The sequence below is a fragment of the Pleurodeles waltl genome, chromosome 1_2 (assembly GCF_031143425.1).
Source record: "Pleurodeles waltl isolate 20211129_DDA chromosome 1_2, aPleWal1.hap1.20221129, whole genome shotgun sequence".
In the NCBI taxonomy this organism is placed as follows: domain Eukaryota; kingdom Metazoa; phylum Chordata; class Amphibia; order Caudata; family Salamandridae; genus Pleurodeles; species Pleurodeles waltl.
In genome coordinates this window covers 1,318,054,581-1,318,075,885 of record NC_090437.1, presented here as the reverse complement: position 1 = coordinate 1,318,075,885, position 21,305 = coordinate 1,318,054,581, and positions in this window count along the sequence as shown.

Here is a 21,305-nt window from a genome sequence, read left to right as displayed (position 1 = left end):
CTATTACCATGTTTAGGGGAGAGAGTACAAGCATTTTAGCTCACCAAGTCCTAAAACCAGCAAAAAGGAGGTGAGAAAATAGAGTAGGTCGGCAAAAAGATGGAAGGAAGACCACTCTAAGGCTCTCAGGTCTAACATGTGCTCCTCAGCTGAAAGTGGGGAGAGCTAACCAACACCTTGGGAGTTCTCTTCACTAAGATGGAAGAACCTGGAAAGACCCTCAGCATCGACATGTTATGTTATGTTATGTTATGCAGATTTATTAAGTGCATGGCTACCTGAAGGCCTCCCAGCACTGATAGCAGTCCACTTGGAGTTGACAGAAAGTTAAGATTTAAACAGCCAGGTTTTAAGAGCCTTCCGGAAGGATAATTCATGATTGATCATGCGAAGGGTAGGTGGCAATAGATTCCATAATTTGGCCCCTTGGCATGCCAGAGAGCTTCCACCCCATCTAGACTTCTTCACCCTGGGGATCACGGGTTGTCTAGACCTAGGGATCACGGCTAGACAAGCCTTAGAGGACCTTAATTGTCTAGTGGGTGTATAAAAAGAGGCCAATGTTCTGAGCAGAAGGGGGCCTCTCCTGTGCAAAGCTCTGTGCATATAGCACAGGGACTTAGGGCCAGATCTAGGTAGGGAAACATAAGCGAGTCGGAAATTGCGAGTCTTTGCGACTCGCAATTTCCGACTCGCTAAATGTAATGCAAGAAGAAAACGCGACGACAATTAGCGACTCGCAAATGCATTCGCATCGCAGACAGCGAGTCCGCTGTTTGCGAGGTTGCTTTTTGCGACCGCGCAAAAAACGGACACGCAATTTGCGAGTGGGTGTCGCAAATTGCGACTGTGCCGCAAATTGAATGCAGGTGCTGCAGAACACTCTGGAAAACACTTCCTGGCACATGATGATGACATCACAGCCAGGAAGTTTACAAATACACCTGGGAGGAGGGAGGATCACACCCATTTCAACAGCAGAACTGCAAACAGACAGAACAGCAGCTACCATGGCAGAGACACCAAGGAAGCGGAAACTCAAGTTTGCAGAGAAAGAGCTGGAGGTGTTGACCGATGAGTGTTGTCAGCACCATGACCAACTGTTTGGAAGGTCAGCCCACACCGTTTCAGAGTTGGAGAAAAGGAGACTATGGATGGACATCCACGAAAAAGTGAACTCCCTGCGTGTCAGCCACCGGAGCATCGATGAACTCAAGAAAAGGTGGTACGACCTGCGCTCCCGGACCAATGAGAGGGTGGCAGAGCGGCTCTGGGAGATGAGGGGCACCGGAGGGGGACCGTCAACATTACCACCACCTACACCCCTGGAGGAAAGGGTAGAGGAGACCCTTGAGCCTGAGGCAGTATGCGGGATGGGAGAGCTGGACACATCTGAGCCAGGACCATCAACCGGTAAGTACCATGAGACATGCATGTACCCTCATTAATGCCATACCCCCACCCACCTTGTACACAGCAGCATGCACAACCAAAATAGCTCCATTTCATAGTAGCAATCACCAGAAAGGTGCATTATGGGCAATGTAGTCAAGTAGGCAGTTTATAGGCAACAGTTTATTAGGAAGTTGACAACAGATAGTAGATACTGACAGTGTGTTCCCTATGTCCCACACGTCTCCCACAATACACCCCCACCAGCCAAAGCAGCCAGGGGCCACTGGTCAGCCAGCAGACAACAGAGGGATCAGGACCAGCCACCACTGCGACCTGCACCACCAACACCCTGTCCCCTCACGAGACACCAGTTGGCATATTGGTGTGTGAGCCTGCACCAGGTCCCAGCCAAAGTGCCACGGTAGATGTCACAGAGCCTCCACTGAGTCGCCGGCGACGTGTACATTCATCATCACAGCGGCAGGCAGAGTCAGGGGACGCCTCCATTTCACGTACTGAGGCCGCACTCCGACGGGGTCAGCGCCTGCAGACACAAGAGATTAGGAGGATTACAGTGGCACTGCAGCGCATGGAGCGCAATCAAGGCAACAGCATGCAGCTTGTACATACAGAGTTGCAACAAATAAATACACACATGGACGACCTTGTACTCTCCATGCGTCAATTTGTGGCTGGACTGCTAATGCAGACAGAGAGTGCACAGCGTCGGTACAGGCAGCTACTGAACCGCCTGGACAGAATGTCAGCATCCATTGTAAGGCTGGCCGTGAACACTACTGGTCTTTCTAGGCACACAGTCAGCCTCCAAGTGGACATGGGCCACTTTGCCAGTGACGTGGCACGTGGACTGGGCCGTCTCAGCCACGCTGTGGATTTAATGGAGGCACGGCAGGTGGCCAGGGGCATAGGCAACACGCCACAAGATAGCGAGGAGGGCTCCACCGTCAGCAGTGTCTCTGCCGGTGACACTAGGGTGCTGCGCAGTGGAAGCGCAAGGCACGGCACTGCTGACCCCCCAAGTACCAGCCATGCTGGCCGAGGCCGGCGTAGGGTTTGAGCTCCACACAGTCCTGGGGTTGGGGCACATGAAGTCAATGTGTCCCATGCCAGGTGGACTTTGACAGCCCCTGACCTGTTCAAAATGTATATAGTTTTTTTGTTCGCACTAATTAAATCACTTGTTCTTTCCACTTAACACATGGACTCTTTGTGTGTGACATTAGTGAGTATGGTAACAGTTAGCACATACCTTCCAAAGTATTGGTTTGCAATGTGTTCCCGTCTCAGTCTGCCTTGATTTGCTATGCTTCTATCACCATGATGGCGATGTGGTAGCTCTTGCTCTTTATCCTCAGAATCAGGGTCTTCAGGGGTGAGAGGTAGCCCACGTCTGGTGGCAATGTTGTGCAGTATAGCGCATACAACAACGATCTTGAACGCTGTTATTGGGGTATACTGGAGGGCACCTCCACTTCTGTGGAGGCATCTGAATCTTGCTTTCAGCAGTCCAAAGGTCCGTTCAATAATATTCCTGGTCCTCTTATGTGCACTGTTGTATCGCCTCCCTGTCTCATTGCTGGGTGTTAAGTACGGGGTAAGTATCCATGGTCGGAGTGCATAGGCACTGTCACCTGTTTGGCAAAAAATGTACAATGTTAGCTGGGCATGGATGGTTTCAGCATTGACCTGTGTGTATGTCTGCAAGGTGTATTCAGCTATACCTAGGAGGTATCCGTCTCCAAACTCCCCACGTTCTAGGCATTGGTGTATCCCACTGTGCCTAAAAATGTAGGAGTCATGAGTACTCCCTGGAAATTTGGCAACCATGTCAGTGATGACATAATGGGCATCACATACCACCTGGATGTTGAGTGAGTGGGTACACTTCCGATTGCGGAACAGATATTCCAGGTTTGCAGGAGGGCATATTTGTATATGTGTCCCATCTACACACCCTATGACATGTGGGAAGTTGGCAATCCTGTAGAATTCCAACTTGGTGCTGTTGATTTCTGCCTCATTCCTGGGTAGGTATATGTATCTGGACATGTGTGTGAGTAAGGCATCTAGGAATGCCCTAAAGAACCGTGAGAGTGAACTTTGGGATACCCCACCTGCCACAGCAATGACCCCCTGATAGCTACCCGAGGCCAAGAGGTGCAGTGAGCATAGCACTTGCACATGCATAGGGATGGCGCAGCCGCGCACAGTCTTGCGTTGTAGCTGTGGTTTGAGTAATTCTATTAAATCTAGTATAGCTGCACTGCTGAGTCTATATTTGTCATAAATCTCCTCCTCTGTTTGTTGGAAAAGTGTCTGCCTGGTTCTGTATATCTTCTCCTGTCTCTGGCTCCTCCTCTTCCTCTGCTGTGCGGCGTGGGCTCTCCTCCTCATTCCTATCACATATATCTCTGCCATCTTGAGTAACCCAGATGCCTTCTGGGTTTCCTTTTACACTTTGGTAATGGTTACCACCTGCTCTGAGTTAGTGGTAAATTGGAAGTGCAAAATGGGCTTTTTGCGACTAGTCACAATTTGCGAGTTGCTATTGCATATGGTTCGCGATTCGCAAATTGCGACTTCCTATTTGCGGGTCGCAAAATGGGGTCGCTAATTTTGCGAGTCGGTAATGGCTTGCGTCGCATTTTGGGGGTCGGAAATGGGATTTTTGCATTCCATTTCTAATTTTGCGGGGTCGCAATTGCGATTCGGGCCTTTTGCGACTCGCAAAAGTTTCCTACATCTGGCCCTAAAATTCTATCCGCCGTGCTCCAGGAAGCCAATGAAGAGAAGAGATTGCTGCGTTTACAGATTCGTATCGTATATTAAGAAACAGATGGGCCGAGGCACTCTGTACCACCTGCAATTTTTTAATCACAAATTTAGGGGATCCAATGTAAAGAGCATTTCCGTAAACCAACCGTGAACTAATCATGGCCTGTATACTGAGTCTTTTAGTAGCAAGAAGAAGGATTTTAAAAACCTTACTCAAAAGCCTAAGCAAGCCAAACGAGGTTGAGGAGATTTTGTTGACTTGTTGAGCCATAGTAATTTGGGGGTCGAGCCAGACACCCAGACTTTTTTTAAGCATTTTAGGAGGCAGAAGATTTTCCAAGCCTTTCAGGAACAAAGGATTAGATCTAAACTGTGACTGATGTCCAAGTATCATCACTTTAGCCTTCTTATCATTAGGTTTCAGCTTACTTTGTAACATCCATACCGCCACCGCTTGACGGCAAGAAGCAAGTTTTGAGCCGTTGACATTGGAATTCGTCAAAAATGATACTACCAACTGTGTATCATCCGCATAGGAAACTAGGGACATCCCAAATGGCTTGACGACTTCTGCCAGAGGTAGCATATAAATATTAAACAATGTAGGACTAAGAGCAGAACCCTGTGACACTCTGCAACTATTCATGACAGGGGATGAGAAGTAGGACCTGTCAAATACCTGATAAGATCTGCCCTTTATAAAAGAGGTGATCCAGTCAAGGGCAGATGATGATATTCCAATCTCTCGTATTCTCCCAAGTAATATATCCGGGTCCACAGTGTCAAATGCCGCACTGAGATCCAAGAGAATAATCGCTGTAACAGCCCCTGATCCATACGCCTTCTTGCCTCTTCAGTAACTGCAATCAGGGCTGCCTCAGTACTATGGAAGGGGCTAAAACCCATCTGCGTATAATGGAGGATATTATTATCCTCTAAGAAATGGGACAGTTGAGTATTAACATGCTTTTCAATTATCTTGGATAGAGCAGGCAATAGTGATATAGGTCTATAATTACTGAATATTATGGTATCTAAATTAGGTTTTTCAGCAGAGGTTTGACAATGGCATGTTTCCATTGTTCCGGTACTTTACCCCAAGACAGTGAAGAATTAAGAAAATCAGTGATAACGGGTGCTATCACTGAAGCACCTAAAGCCAGGTCCTGGGGAGGAGCTGGGTCAAGGGGGGAACATGACTTAAGAGTAAAGAGAGATTTCAGCACCAAGGCCCTCATTCTGACCTTGGCGGGCGGCGGAGGCCGCCCGCCAAAGTCCCGCCGTCAGGTTACCGTTCCGCGGTCGAAAGACCGCGGCGGTAATTCTGACTTTCCCGCTGGGCTGGCGGGCGGTCGCCTTCAGACCGCCCGCCAGCCCAGCGGGAAAGAGGCTTCCACGATGAAGCCGGCTCGGAATCGAGCCGGCGGAGTGGAAGCTGTGCGACGGGTGCAGTTGCACCCGTCGCGTATTTCACTGTCTGCGCAGCAGACAGTGAAATACATGTAGGGGCCCTCTTACGGGGGCCCCTGCAATGCCCATGCCAGTGGCATGGGCACTGCAGGGGCCCCCAGGGGCCCCGCGACCCCCCCTACCGCCATCCGGATCTCGGCGGTCCGACCGCCGGGATCTGGATGGCGGTAGGGGGGGTCGGAATCCCCGCGGCGGTGCAGCAAGCTGCGCCGCCGCGGAGGATTCAATGGGGCGGCGGTACACTGGCGGGACCCCGCCAGTGGTGCCGGTCCGACCGCGGCTTTACCGCCGCGGTCGGAATCCCCATTGGAGCACCGCCGGCCTGTCGGCGGTGCTCCCGCGGTCCTCCGCCCTGGCGGTCAAAGACCGCCAGGGTCAGAATGACCACCCAAATCTTCTGTTGTATGAGAAAATTCTGAGAGGGAGACAGAGCATGAAGGATTCTGACTCATCCCTTCCGAGGTCAAAGCAGTATCTGTAGGGAGAGTTGAATGGATATCTAGGACTTTTTGCTGAAAGTACATTGCAAGGTTGTTACTATGTTCTTGAGATGCATCCATGGGCATCAAATTTTGTTGTGACTGGGTGATCTTGTTAAATATCTGAAAAATCTGCTTAGGGGAGTTTGATGGCGCCTCAATTTTGGATGCATAGAATATAGATTGAGCTATTTTAATTTCAGCAATGTAGGACCTAATGGCTTTTCTATATTCTGATTTTAGAGAACCATCATAGGACTTTCGCCAACTTCTTTCCAATTTTCTGCATTCTCTTTTAAGCTGATGAAGATGCGGGGAAAACCAGGGTGTGCCCTTCCTGCAGTATCCTCTGGCTTTAGTATAGCATGGCAGGAGTACATCTAGGCTACTGGTAATCCAGCTATTAAAGGTTTCTAGCATGTCCATCCTATTGTCCTTAGTGGGGGGTTTTAGCCTCTCCAAAGTATTAATCCAGTTGTTAGCCTTAAGGTTATGCCATCGTCGGTAAGGTGAAGCTAGGTCATGTGAAAGTTTTCTAGGAGTAGGAATGGCTAATTTAAGGGTTCTCAAAGAATGATCAGACCAAGCCAGAGTAAGGGGAGACAGAGAAGTCAACTCTGCCATATTTGAAAAAACTAAATCAATGGTGTGTCCCTTCACATGCGTAGGGCCCTTGATCAGTTGTACCAGGTTTAAAGCGTCCATATCCAGCAATATAGATCTAGTAGAACAACTGTTTGTATCCTCTGCATGAATATTAAAATCACCGAGCAACGTAAAATTGGGCTTAGAACATGTAAGCTCCGAAATATGTTCTGAAAGGGAATATAAAAAGTTTTCAGGTGGGCCAGGAGGGCGGTATATCAGAGCGCCTGAAAAGGTAAACTGGGCGTTCAGGGTAATCGAAAAGTACATACTTTCACACCCTATTAGTTGCATGGGATGTGAATTAACAATTATGTTATCCCTGTAACTAATCGCAAAGCCACCACCTCTGGCAAAACCTCTATCAATTCTACGTGTTCGATATCCTTGTGGTAAGGCCAACACAATATCCGGAGCCGATACTTCATGGAGCTAAGTCTCCGTGAGGAAGAGGGCCATAGGGGAATGCTACTCCAAAAGTAAATGTATTTCTAATTTATATGCTGCCAGGGAGCGGCAATTTGCCAAAAGGAAAGTACACTTGTTTTCCTCCTGGATCATAGGATCCTTGTTTTCCGAAATAGGCCAAGGCGACCAACAGCAATCAATACAATGGTCAAAGTTGGCCATGGGGTCAAAATTATGCGAGCAAATACTCAAAGGGACTGGCCTCAGGGCCTGAAGGGAATCAGAGGAGTACACAATTCTTTTTATCTTTAAATGCACAGGGGGACCGGTCCCCGGGCCCGACCTGGCGCGGACGGGCGCAGACGGGCTTGCCTTAGGCACACCATGTAGGAAAGTACCATCTTGCCTGGCATGTTACCCCCATTTTTCACTGTATATATGTTGTTTTAGTTGTATGTGTCACTGGGACCCTGGTAACCCAGGGCCCCAGTGCTCATAAGTGTGCCTGAATGTGTTACCTGTGTAGTGACTAACTGTCTCACTGAGGCTCTGCTAATCAGAACCTCAGTGGTTATGCTCTCTCATTTCTTTCCAAATTGTCACTAACAGGCTAGTGACCATTTTTACCAATTTACATTGGCTTACTGGAACACCCTTATAATTCCCTAGTATATGGTACTGAGGTACCCAGGGTATTGGGGTTCCAGGAGATCCCTATGGGCTGCAGCATTGCTTTTGCCACCCATAGGGAGCTCTGACAATTCTTACACAGGCCTGCCACTGCAGCCTGAGTGAAATAACGTCCACGTTATTTCACAGCCATTTTACACTGCACTTAAGTAACTTATAAGTCACCTATATGTCTAACCTTTACCTGGTAAAGGTTAGGTGCAAAGTTACTTAGTGTGAGGGCACCCTGGCACTAGCCAAGGTGCCCCCACATTGTTCAGAGCCAATTCCCTGAACTTTGTGAGTGCGGGGACACCATTACACGCGTACACTACATATAGGTCACTACATATAGGTCACTACCTATATGTAGCTTCACAATGGTAACTCCGAATATGGCCATGTAACATGTCTATGATCATGGAATTGCCCCCTCTATGCCATCCTGGCATAGTTGGCACAATCCCATGATCCCAGTGGCCTGTAGCACAGAGCCTGGTACTGCCAAACTGCCCTTCCTGGGGTTTCACTGCAGCTACTGCTGCTGCCAACCCCTCAAACAGGCATCTGTCCTCCTGGGGTCCAGCCAGGCCTGGCCCAGGATGGCAGAACAAAGAACTTCCTCTGAGAGAGGGTGTGACACCCTCTCCCTTTGGAAAATGGTGTGAAGGCAGGGGAGGAGTAGCCTCCCCCAGCCTCTGGAAATGCTTTGTTGGGCACAGATGTGCCCAATTCTGCATAAGCCAGTCTACACCGGTTCAGGGACCCCTTAGCCCCTGCTCTGGCGCGAAACTGGACAAAGGAAAGGGGAGTGACCACTCCCCTGACCTGCACCTCCCCTGGGAGGTGTCCAGAGCTCCTCCAGTGTGATCCAGACCTCTGCCATCTTGGAAACAGAGGTGCTGCTGGCACACTGGACTGCTCTGAGTGGCCAGTGCCACCAGGTGACGTCAGAGACTCCTTGTGATAGGCTCCTTCAGGTGTTAGTAGCCTATCCTCTCTCCTAGGTAGCCAAACCCTCTTTTCTGGCTATTTAGGGTCTCTGTCTCTGGGGAAACTTCAGATAACGAATGCATGAGCTCAGCCGAGTTCCTCTGCATCTCTCTCTTCACCTTCTGATAAGGAATCGACCGCTGACCGCGCTGGAAGCCTGCAAACCTGCAACATAGTAGCAAAGACGACTACTGCAACTCTGTAACGCTGATCCTGCCGCCTTCTCGACTGTTTTCCTGCTTGTTCATGCTGTGGGGGTAGTCTGCCTCCTCTCTGCACCAGAAGCTCCGAAGAAATCTCCTGTGGGTCGACGGAATCTTCCCCCTGCAACCGCAGGCACCAAAAAGCTGCATTACCGGTCCCTTGGGTCTCCTCTCAGCACGACGAGCGAGGTCCCTCGAATCCAGCGACTCTGTCCAAGTGACCCCCCCAGTACAGTGACTCTTCAGTCCAAGTTTGGTGGAGGTAAGTCCTTGCCTCACCTCGCTGGGCTGCATTGCTGGGAACCGCGACTTTGCAGCTACTCCGGCCCCTGTGGACTTCCGGCGGAAATCCTTTGTGCACAGCCAAGCCTGGGTCCACGGCACTCTAACCTGCATTGCAAGACTTTCTAAGTTGGTCTCCGGCGACGTGGGACTCCTTTGTGCAACTTCGGCGAGCACCGTTTCATGCATCCTCGTAGTGCCTGTTTCTGGCACTTCTCCGGGTGCTACCTGCTTTAGTAAGGGCTCTTTGTCTTGCTCGACGTCCCTTCTCTCTTCAGGTCCAATTTGCGACCTCCTGGTCCCTCCTGGGCCCCAGCAGTGTCCAAAAACTCCAAACGCACAAATTGCGTCTAGCAAGGCTTGTTGGCGTCTTTTTGGCAGGAAAATACTTCTGCACGACTCTCCAAGGCAAGAGGGATCCGTCCACCAAAGGGGAAGTCTCTAGCCCTTTTCGTTCCTGCAGAAACCTCAGCTTCTTCTGTCCAGTAGAAGCTTCTTTGCACCCGCAGCTGGCATTTCCTGGGCATCTGCCCATCTCCGACTTGCTTGTGACTTTTGGACTTGGTCCCCTTGTTCCACAGGTACCCTAGATTGGAAATCCACAGTTGTTGCATTGCTGGTTTGTGTCTTTCCTGCATTATTCCTCTAGCACGACTTCTTTGTCCTTAGGGGAACTTTAGTGCACTTTGCACTCACTTTTCAGGGTCTTGGGGAGGGTTATTTTTCTAACTCCCACTATTTTCTAATAGTCCCAGCGACCCTCTACAAGGTCACATAGGTTTGGGGTCCATTCGTGGTTCGCATTCCACTTTTGGAGTATATGGTTTGTGTTGCCCCTATCCCTATGTTTCCCCATGGCATCCTATTGTAACTATACATTGTTTGCACTGTTTTCTAAGACTATACTGCATATTTTTGCTATTGTGTATATATATCTTGTGTATATTTCCTATCCTCTCACTGAGGGTACACTCTAAGATACTTTGGCATATTGTCATAAAAATAAAGTACCTTTATTTTTAGTATAACTGTGTATTGTGTTTTCTTATGATATTGTGCATATGATACTGAGTGGTACTGTGGTAGCTTCACACGTCTCCTAGTTCAGCCTAAGCTGCTCTGCTAAGCTACCATTATCTATCAGCCTAAGCTGCTAGACACCCTATACACTAATAAGGGATAACTGGGCCTGGTGCAAGGTGCAAGTACCCCTTGGTACTCACTACAAGCCAGACCAGCCTCCTACACACCACCGGTGCGCATTCGCTGCGCGTTGCCTACATCGGGCTAAATATAGTCCGACCGGTCAAGGAAAGCGGCAACTAGATCGCTAACTGACACAAAATGGCAGCCCAGAATGTGTTAATATGGGAGAGAAGAAATGGCTCTCTCCACGAGCAGAGACTTGTGTTATTTCAAAAATAGGAAGTACCCCCAAAGAGGGGAGGCAAAAGAAGCCTGGATAAATACACCCAGCCCCCAAAGCCGCGAAACACGGGCTGGTGGGGAGGAGCAGAAGGAAAAGAAAAATGATATAGCCTAACTGAAAAATATAGAGTGCTGCATAAATTACATTAATAAATCGAAAAGGTCTGACCCTGGGCAATGGTCCACATAAAGTCCATTCCCTATGGGGAGATGGACCACCTCAACATTTTGGGATTCTCAACCCTCATCTGCATGAGCCATCTGATGGGTATGTGGTCCACCTAAACCAGGAAGTGAGTTCCACACAGGTATGGTCTCAACTTCTTTAATGCCCAGACCACAGCAAAAGCTTCTCTTTCAATGGGACTCCACCTGTGTTCCCATGGGAGTAGCCTGCTACTAATAACGGCTACTGAATGGTCTAGGCCCTCTTCAATGAGCTGTGTTAGGACTGCTCCTATGCCATGCTCTGAAGCATTTGCTTCTACAATAAATTAGTTGGAGAAATCAGGAACCTTGAGTGCAGGTACTGCACACATGGCTTCATTAAGGGAATCAAAGGCTTTCTGATAAACCTCAGTCCAGATTACCAATCTGGGCTGCTGTCAACTCTGTTAAGGGGCAACAATGGTGCCATAAACCTTAAACAATCTTTTGTAGTAGTCTGTGAGACCTGGGAATGTTCTCATCCCTGTTTGGGTTTTAGATAGTTGCCAGTCAATTAAAGTCTCAGTCTTGGCCTGGAGGGGCTGCACCTTGCCCCTACCTACCAGCTGTCCCAGGCACACCACAGAACCCTCCTCAATCTGTCACTTTCTGGCCTTGATGGTCCATCCTACCTGTTGCAGGGCCCAAAGCATCTCATAGAGGTGATGCAGGTGTTCCTCCCAGCTATAAAAAGCAAAGTCATCTAGGTAGGTGGCACAAAGGGACTCCTTACCAACCAGGACTCTGTAAACAAACCTTTGGAAAGCAGCAGGGGCAATTGTCAATCTAAAAAGCATCACCCAAAACTGGAAGTGGCCCTCTGGGGTTGAACATGCTGACGTCTCTCCGGCCTCCTAACTCAAAATGATCTGCCAGCACACTGATGTCAAATCAAAAGGTACTGAGGAATTTGGCAGCGCCCAACCAATCAATGAGCTCATCTGCCCAGAGGATGGGGTGTGTGTTAGATCTGACAGCCTTAGGGTCGTCTTCTTCAAAACTTCTTGCCTGCTTGCCTAATATTTTTGCTGATTTTCTGTATTGGCCCTAGGACTCAAAGAACTTTACCACTGCTGTTCAGTGCTAAAATGCATGTGTTTCTCCTCTAAACATGGTTACATTGGTTTATCTGTAAGTCCCTAGTAGAGTGCACTACCTGTGCCAAGGGCCTGTAAATTAAATGCTACTAGTGGGCCTGCAGCACTGATTGTGCCATGCATACAAATAGTCCCTTAAAAATTACTTAGGCCTACCACTGCAGAGCCTGTATGTGCAGTTTACACTGCCATGTTGACTTGGCATTTAAAACCACTTCCCAAGCTTTAAACTCTCCTTTTATTACACATAAGTCACACCTAAAGTAGACCCGTGGTAGCCCACAGGGCAGGGTGCTATGTAACTAAAAGGTAGGATATGTACTTTTAAGTTTTACATGTCCTGGTAGTGAAAAACTCCCAAATTTGTGTTTCATTACTGTGAGACCTCCCCTGTCTCATAGGTTAACATTAGAGATTCCTTATTACATTTAATAAGTTATCATTCCTAAATGAGAAGCAGTAGACAGGTGAAGTTTAGTACCTATGGAATTGTAAAGCTAAATCCTCTTTAATGGTAAAGTCAAATTTATGATTACAATTTTGAAAATGGCACTTTTAGAAAGTTGGCATTTTCCTGCTCTTAGCCCTGTGAGCCTGCCTCCAATATATGTCTGGGCTGGGGTGACAGCTGTGCCTGAGGGGCCATCTGCATGTTGATGGGCCATCCTGGGTCAGAATGGATGGGAGGAGCAGACACCATCACCTGAAAAAGCAGTATCCTGCTATCCCAAAAAGGACTGCATACCCCCTGTAGTGAGGTGGAGCCAGGGCAGGAAGAAAGGACATCTCAGAAGTTCAAAGATCGTTCTTTGAAGTCACTCCCACTTCAAAGGCACAACTGGGTATAAGTACTGGACCTCTGACCCTACCAACTAAGAACATTCTGTACCTGTTAAAAACTCTGGCAGGAAGAACTGCTGTGCTGCTATCTGGACTGCCACTCTGGACTGCTGGTCTGGAAGAACTGCTTTTCTGTTGTGCTGCCTTGCTGCCTGCTGCTCTCTGCCCCATTGAGGAAGGACTGAACCCATCTCAGTTGCACCCAGATTGGCTCCAAGGATTTTCTGGCTTTCCTCCTGTTATCTGAAATCTCAGGGACATAAAACACTCACAACTATCCTGCTACAGTATCTGGACTCTACCAACTGTGAGTCTTGCCCTGCCAAGTGGTGCCAATCCAGTCCTGGGCCCTTGGAAGTGGGTTTATTCTGTGCTGCACCTACAAAATATACCCATTGAGGTGGGAACCAATGCATCTCCCCTCGGTGCTGACGCATAACTGCTACCCCTGCGGAGAGGATCTCACATCTTCGGCTGCGTGGCTTGAGGACGACATATCACCTTCACCAAAATGGGTTCGACATCTGACTGCGTGGTTTGGAACTGACACATCACCTACATTGCCAGGACGGATGACAATGCATTGACTTTGCATTGCTTCTCGAATTCGATGCACCTCCGAACCAAGGTACTGTTGTGGATGACTAAGACTGGTCCCTGTATCCGACTAGAGCTCCATCGTGGTTGGTGTTAACTTTGGAATTACCCCAGTCTAGAGCGACAGGATCACCCAGGTTGATGCTTTAAGCTATTAAACGCTACAGTTTTATTTATTCTTTTAAAATTCATACCTCACCTAACTTCCGCTTATTAGATTTGTGTTGGACTTGTTTTATTCATAAAAATATAATCTATTTTCCTAACCTGATACAGAGTATTTTTGTGATGTTTGCACTGTGTTGCCTTACACATTGCCTCTTAAGCTAAGCCTGCCTGCTCTGTCCCAAGCTACTAGACAGTGAGCACATGTTAATTTTTGGTGTGTATCTGACTTACCCTGACTAGGACTGTGGTCTCCTATTGGACAGGGTGCATAACTCTGCAAACTAGAAACCCAATTTCTATCAGAGTGCAACAGTCCTGGTGACTGAGTTGAGTCCTTACTAGTCCACGCGGTAACGGAATTCTGTTGTGGTGCCCGGTGGGGCAGCCTTTGGTATCAATATCTTAGGACTGGACCAGGAACTATTAGAGGGCTCATTCACCCGTAATGTCAACATCTTGGAGACTTCCTCCTTGATGCTGGCTCTTACCTCTTATCCTGTCTGACAGCCTGTAAAAAATGTTCTTCACAGGTGGACTACCTCCATTGTCAACATCATGGATGCACAGATGTGTTGGTCTATGGGTGAGTGAGAGCAGTGAGGAAAACTATCCTAGCAACTGGCAACAGTCACACTGCTTTTCTAGGGTCAGGTTGGAAGAGAGATTAACATCTGATACTAACCCATTGTGTGTCTTTACAGAGAGGAGGTCAGGGAGAGGTTCACTCTCCTCTTCCTGTCCTTCATCTGTCGCAAAGTACATGTTCACGTCAGAACTCTCAAAGTGAGGCTTAAGTCTGTTCACATGGCACAACCTTAAGGGGTTCCTAGGGGTCTGGAGATCCACCAAGTAGGTGGTCTCCCACTTAAGCTCCTTGACTTTGTATGGGTCAGTCTTGCAGACTTAGAGAGCCATGTGCACTACTGGGTCATGACCGATACTTCCTGGCCAGGTTGAAACTTCCCCAGCATGAACATAGAGTCATACCAGAGTTTCATTACTTCTTGAATGGCCTCTAGATAATTTTTGGCCTTATTCCAGCAGCAGTGCATCTGGTTAAAGAGGGCCAGCATGTAGCTGACCACATCCTGTGGGGGGAAGGGTATTTGAAAGCTTTCTCCCACCCATCCTTTACAAGGTTTAGAGGTCTGCTAATAGCGCGGCCATAGAGGAGTTTGAAAGCGATTAACCATACTCCCTTCTGTGGCACACCCCGCTGTAGGCAAAAAAAAGGCATGGCAAGAACATGTCATATTTACGCCTCATGGGCTCTGGTAGACCCATAAACATGCCCTTTAAGGTCTTGTTGAATCTCTCCACACGACCATTGGTTTGAGGCTGATAGGGGGAGGTGAACTTGTACATTATACCGCACTCATTTGACATGGACTTCATGTATACAGACATGAAGTTAGTGGATCAGTCAGACACTGCCTCCTTGGAGAAACCCACACGGGTAAAGATCCCCATCAGAGCTCTAGCTACCACAAGTACAGTCACTGACCTGAGAAGGATGAACTCTGGGTAGTGGGTGACATGGTCCATCAATAACAGGACAAACCTGCTGCTTAAGACTGTCTTGGTGTTCAAGGGTCCTATGACATTGATGTGCATCAATGGAAAATGGATCACCCCAAACTTGTTTCCTTCCTCCTCTTCTTTTTCTGACCTGATTGGTTTTTGCTTGAGGACTCTGGACACTTTACAGCTGCTAACAAGTGCTTAAGTGCATATGCTCTCTCCCTAAAAACATGGTAGCATTGGCTCATACCCGATTGGAATGTTTAATTTACTTCTAAGTCCATGGTAAAGTGCACTACATGTGAACCAGGCTTGTAAATTAAATGCTACTAGTGGGCCCATAGCACTGATTGTGCCACCCACATAGGTAGCCCCTTAACCATGTCTCAGGCCTGCCATTGCAAGGCCTGTGTTTGCAGTTTCACTGCCACTTCGGCTTGGCATTTAATACTACTTGCCAAGCCTTAAACTATCCCTTTTCAACATAATAGTCATATCATGGTTAGTATGGCCAAAATGGTAATAGAAAATCCTGCTTACTGGTGAAGTTGAATTTAATATTACTATTTAAGAAATACCACTTTTAGAAAGTAGGCATTTCTCCCTGTGACAGGTCGGACCGATCCGACCCGCACACAATTGCGACCGGTGCTGCTACTGCTTGGGATGACCCGGAAGTGACCCCGAGGTCAGCCCTTCCTATTGGTTCTGAACTATACCCGTGGGACTCTGGGGACTTAAAAGGCGAGGTCCCGGTGTTCAAAGGGAGCACGGATGGTTGGAGAGGAACCTTCCAGGAGGCGTCAGAGGATCCAACTCAAAGGCTTGTGAGGACCCAGGTGAAGAGGAGACTCCTAGGATTGTCGGGAATCCCCGAGGACAGAGCCCGACGGGAACAAAGAATCATCACGGTCCCAACCGGGGACGAAGACCACCGGCCCCGGGAAGCAAACACATAGGACCCGCCACATTTCAGGAGAAGCATGGCCAAGCCAGGTACGGGGCTGGGGACGGGTAGGGTTAGGGAGGACGGAAGGGGGGTTGTACACAAAGAGAGAGCACAAGCACGGGCGGGAGGTACATTGAAAGAGGTGGGAGGGCAAGAACGGGGAAGCACTATGAGCATAAAACAGGCGACTATTAGGAAGGAAACAGGGTTCAGATACCAGCAGAAAGACGAAGAGAGAAAAGCCTAAAATGTAAAGAAGAAGACTCAAGAGCCTAAGGAAAAGAGAAAGAGAAAAGAGTATACAGGATAATAAAGAGAGAAAACGACCAGAAGAAAAGCTCAAACAGACAGGTCTGAGAAAAGACAGAAGACAGGATAAGAAAGGAAAGAGCAGAACCCAGGGCTAAGGAAGAAAGAGAGAAAGCGCGAGTAAGACAAGAAAAGAAAAGAGCGGAATACAGGAAAAAGAAAAGAAAGAGCAGAAATAAGAGACTAGGAGAGAGAGAGAGAGAAGAAAGGAAAAGAGAGCGATTTACTCAAACACTTACCGTACCTATTCTTCTTCTGTCCCCACATGCCTCCCGAGAGGCCAATGGAGAAAACAAAAAGAAGAAGACGAGATTAGTCCACCAAGACGGGAAGAGACATCTGAAGCCAACTACCACGGACTTACTCACCATAAAGTGTTCTGTAGAACAAAATAAATCTTACTTACCTATAGACACAATCAGTCTTGTGTGCTTGATATCGGCCAGCCTATGACAAAGTGGTGTCAAAAGTAGGATCACTGGAAGACTCCCATAATGGAGGACAAACCCACCACGGCGGACGCTATAGCACAGTTAGCGGAGGGACAATGTCACCTCCAATTAATGTGGGAACAACAGATGAAGGAAGCAAGAGAATAACGCAAGGCCCTACAGACAGCCCTTAAGAGCCAGGCCACAATCATGGCAAACAAACAACTAGTCCATGAAACCGCCCTAGGAAAACTTACTGACACAATAGCCCACACTAAGGTGCATTCCAATGTACCAAGTAGTGTCTTACAAAAATATCAGGACCAGGAAGATCCAGACTCCTTTTTCCTCAATTTCGAAAGAGTGGCAAGCATGGCTAGTTGGCCAGAGGATAAGTGGGGGCAGTACATCGCCCCTTTACTAACAGGGCATTTCCAAGCAACATACCAAGCAATCAATCCCAGTGGTACTCTCCCCTATAAAGAAATAAAGAAGACCATCCTAGAAAGGGTAGGGCTTGACAGTGAGAGCTACCGGTCCAAATTTCGCCATACTAAGTGGCAACCACAGGAAAACCCTTGTACCCTCTACTACAGGGTGCAACACGCTGCTGGTCGATGGTTACATCCCACTGAAAAAACCCGAGAAGAGATGTTTGATGTAATCGTCTTAGAACAATTTTTAGACGCCCTACCAAACACAACCCGTAATTGGGTTCGCCAACACCCATGGTTGACCAATGACACAGCCATTGACCTTGCTTGCGCTTTCCACAGGAGTCCAGACTTTAGAGCTACCTCCAGCAGAACCCCAGTCCCTTCCCCTGTGCTCCCCACCATAGGAAAAGGAGCAGCCTCAAGACCACTGGGGACGCAGGATCCAGAGAGGATATGGATACCCCATCCTCCACAAACAACTTTTCCCACTACGGGTCCTCAGTGTTATCACTGCTCGGAGTGGGGTCACATAGCCCGATATTGCCCCCAGAAAAAGGATATGGAAGAACCAATGGAGATTGGTGTTGCAAAGGGAAGAGTTTTCTGGGCCGGGGAAACCAAACCTACATACACCCTCCCTATCCTTCTCAATGGCATGGAACGGGTGGCCCTGGTTGACTCAGGATGCAGCCAGAGTGTCATCCATCAGGAATTGATCGAACCCGGACAAGGGTTACCCCAGGCACAAGTATTGATCGCCTGTGTCCACGGGGATCAGAGGTATTATCCAGTGGCAGTCATCAACTTCCAGAGGAGAGAAGAAAAAGAAACCCTCAAGGTGGGTGTGTTACCTCACTTGGAGGAGGACATTATCATTGGAACTGACTATGCAGCCTTTTCCCTTCTGTTGACAAAAGCAGGACAAGAACACACTTTGAAAATGTGGTGGAAGGAGGTCCCATATGACGCCGGGGAGGAAGCTAGTAGTAATCCTAGAAAGCATTCAAGTAAACAACAGAAAAGGATACAACAGCAACAATATGCGGAAAAAGCCTATGAATCCACCAAGATGGATCCAGGAGCCACAGGCAAGGTGTATATACGGTGGCAGGAGATTTTTAGACAGAGTCAGAGGGATGATCCCTCCTTAGAGAACGCATGGCAGCAGGCCTCGAATCACGAGGAACATGTGGTAGGTCCAAAATTCCTCGTCCAGAACCAACTCTTGTGCAGAATACCCCAGGCCAACGATGAAAGGCAGAAACAATTGCTAGTCCCCAGTAGTCACAGACAACAAGTCCTGCATCTTGCTCATGGGGACAAGGGGGAAGGGCATCTAGGTAGGGAGAAGACCGAGGAGGCCGTACTCCGGCAGTTCTACTGGCCTGGGTTTTCGGAGATATCCGTAGACATTGTTAGAATTGTCCAAAATGTTAATTATATAATCCCGCTGCACACCCACCTGCTCCATTACAGCTGTTACCAATCATAGAGACCCCTTTCTCCCGCGTGGGCATGGATATCATCGGCCCTCTCAACCCATCCAGTAAAGGTCGACAGTATGTCCTGGTGTTGGTTGATTATGCCACCCGATATCCAGAAGCTATTCCCCTCCCCAGCATGCACACAAAATTAATCGCACAAGCCATGATTGAGTTTTTTCGAGGGTAGGTTTTCCAAAGGAGATCTTAACCGACCAAGGCACACCTTTTATGTCCAGACTCATGGGTGAAGTAAGCAAGACCTTAGGAGTAAAGCAGATCAGAAGATCCCTATATCATCCACAAACTGACGGTCTCGTGGAAAGATATAATCAGACTATTAAGTCCTTACTTAGAAAGAGTATCACCGAAGATGGTAGGGATTGGGAAAAAAAATTACCCCTAGTATTGTATGCAATACGCACACATGTTTAGTCTTCCCTAGGTCATAGTCCATTTGAATTGTTGTTTGGGTGACCACCTGAACCCTTCTCGAAATGCTTGCTGAACAATGGGAAGAGAATGACGATGAGATTAAAGATCTCCTTACATATACCAAGGAGTTGAGGGAGAGCCTACATTCAGTATGGGAAAAGGCCCACACTACCTTACGCAACTCCCAAGAGAAGCAGAAGAAGGGGTATGACACCAGGAGTGTGCTCCGTAGTTTAAAAGTAGGGGATAAGGCACTTGTACTCCTTCCCAGTAGTGAGAGCAAACTATTGGCTGGATGGCAGGGACCATACGAGGTGCTTGAACAAATCAACCCCACTACCTATAAACTGGCTCTTCCCCATGGCCACGGTAGGGAACAAATATATCACATAAACATCTTTAAAAAATGGCAGGAACCCGTTAGTGTCCAACCAGTCCGCTACATCACAAATAACAGTACAGAGGACATCCCATACCCAGCCCTTTCCTTACCACACTGTCAGGAGGAGTCTAGGCCTCAAAATAATACAACCTTCCCGGATACACAGCTTGAACCCCTATTACACGTTATTGTTGCATATCGGGATGTCTTTTCCAAGCAGCCCGGACATACCCAGTTAGCCGAACACGTGATTCGAACTAAAAATGAGTCTATATTGAGACAAAGACCCTATCGTATCCCAGAAGCAAAAAAAGCCCTAATAGAACAAGAGGTCCAAACCATGTTGAAAGCGGGAATCATAGAACCCTCCAACAGCCCATGGTGTACTCCGGTAGTACTGGTCCCAAAACCGGATGGGAGTACTCGGTTTTGCGTAGATTACAGGCGGGTCAATGAACTGACTTATTTTGATGCCTACCCCATGCCCCGCATTGATGAACTGCTGGAAAAATTGGGACAGGCCAGGTTCATGTCCACCCTGGATCTAACAAAGGGGTATTGGCAGATCCCCTTGAAAGCAGCCGATAAGGAAAAGACCACCTTTACGGCCCCATCCGGTTTATACCAATTTACTGTTCTCCCCTTTGGGTTGCATGGGGCCCCCGCCAAGTTTCAAAGACTCATGGATAAGGTACTACGTCCCCATCAGCCATATGCAGCCGTGTATCTAGACGATATAGTGATATACAGCAAGACATGGACAGATCATCTAGAACACTTGGGGGCGATCTTACAGGCATTAAGGGAAGCCCATTTAACAGCTAACCCTGAGAAATGTAAGCTAGGGTTTACGACTATCAGGTATCTAGGATATGTATTGGGGGAGGGAATGGTTCGTCCCCAGATAGAAAAAGTAGACGCTATCCAACAGATACCCTTACCAAAGCCAAAGAAGGACGTACGTGCTTTCCTCGGTCTTGTTGGGTACTACCGGCGGTTTATTCCACAATTTTCGACAGTGGCCGAACCTCTCACCAACTTACTGAAAAATTCAACTCCCAAAACCTCCTCGCTTCCCGACGCTGCCCGCCACAGTTTTGACCGTCTAAAACACGCCCTATCAACCAACCCGGTATTATGCTGTCCGGATTTCCCAAAACCTTTTTTTCTACAAACGGACGCATCAGATGTAGGACTTGGGGCAGTGTTATCTCAAACTCAGATGGATGGGTCCATCCACCCTCTACTGTATATTAGTAGGAAGCTGCTTCAGAGAGAGACACACTACCCCACCATTGAGAAAGAATGTTTGGCTATTAAATGGGTAATTGAGGCATTGCGCTATTATCTCAGTGGGCGAACCTTTACACTTCTTACGGACCATGCACCTCTCACCTGGCTTGCTCGCAACAACGACTCGAACGTTCATGTTCTAAGATGGTTTCTCTCTTTGCAACCCTTCTCCTTCCAGATACTACACTCACCGGGCCGCCACATGTTGAATGCTGATTACTTATCCTGCTACCCTGCTCCTGAGCGTCATCAGCAGCCGCTCTCTAGGGGGAGTGTCTGTGACGGGTCGGACCGATCCGACCCGCACACAATTGCGACTGGTCCTGCCACTGCCTGGGATGACCCAGAAGTGACCCCGAGGTCAGCCCTTCCTATTGGTTCTGAACTATA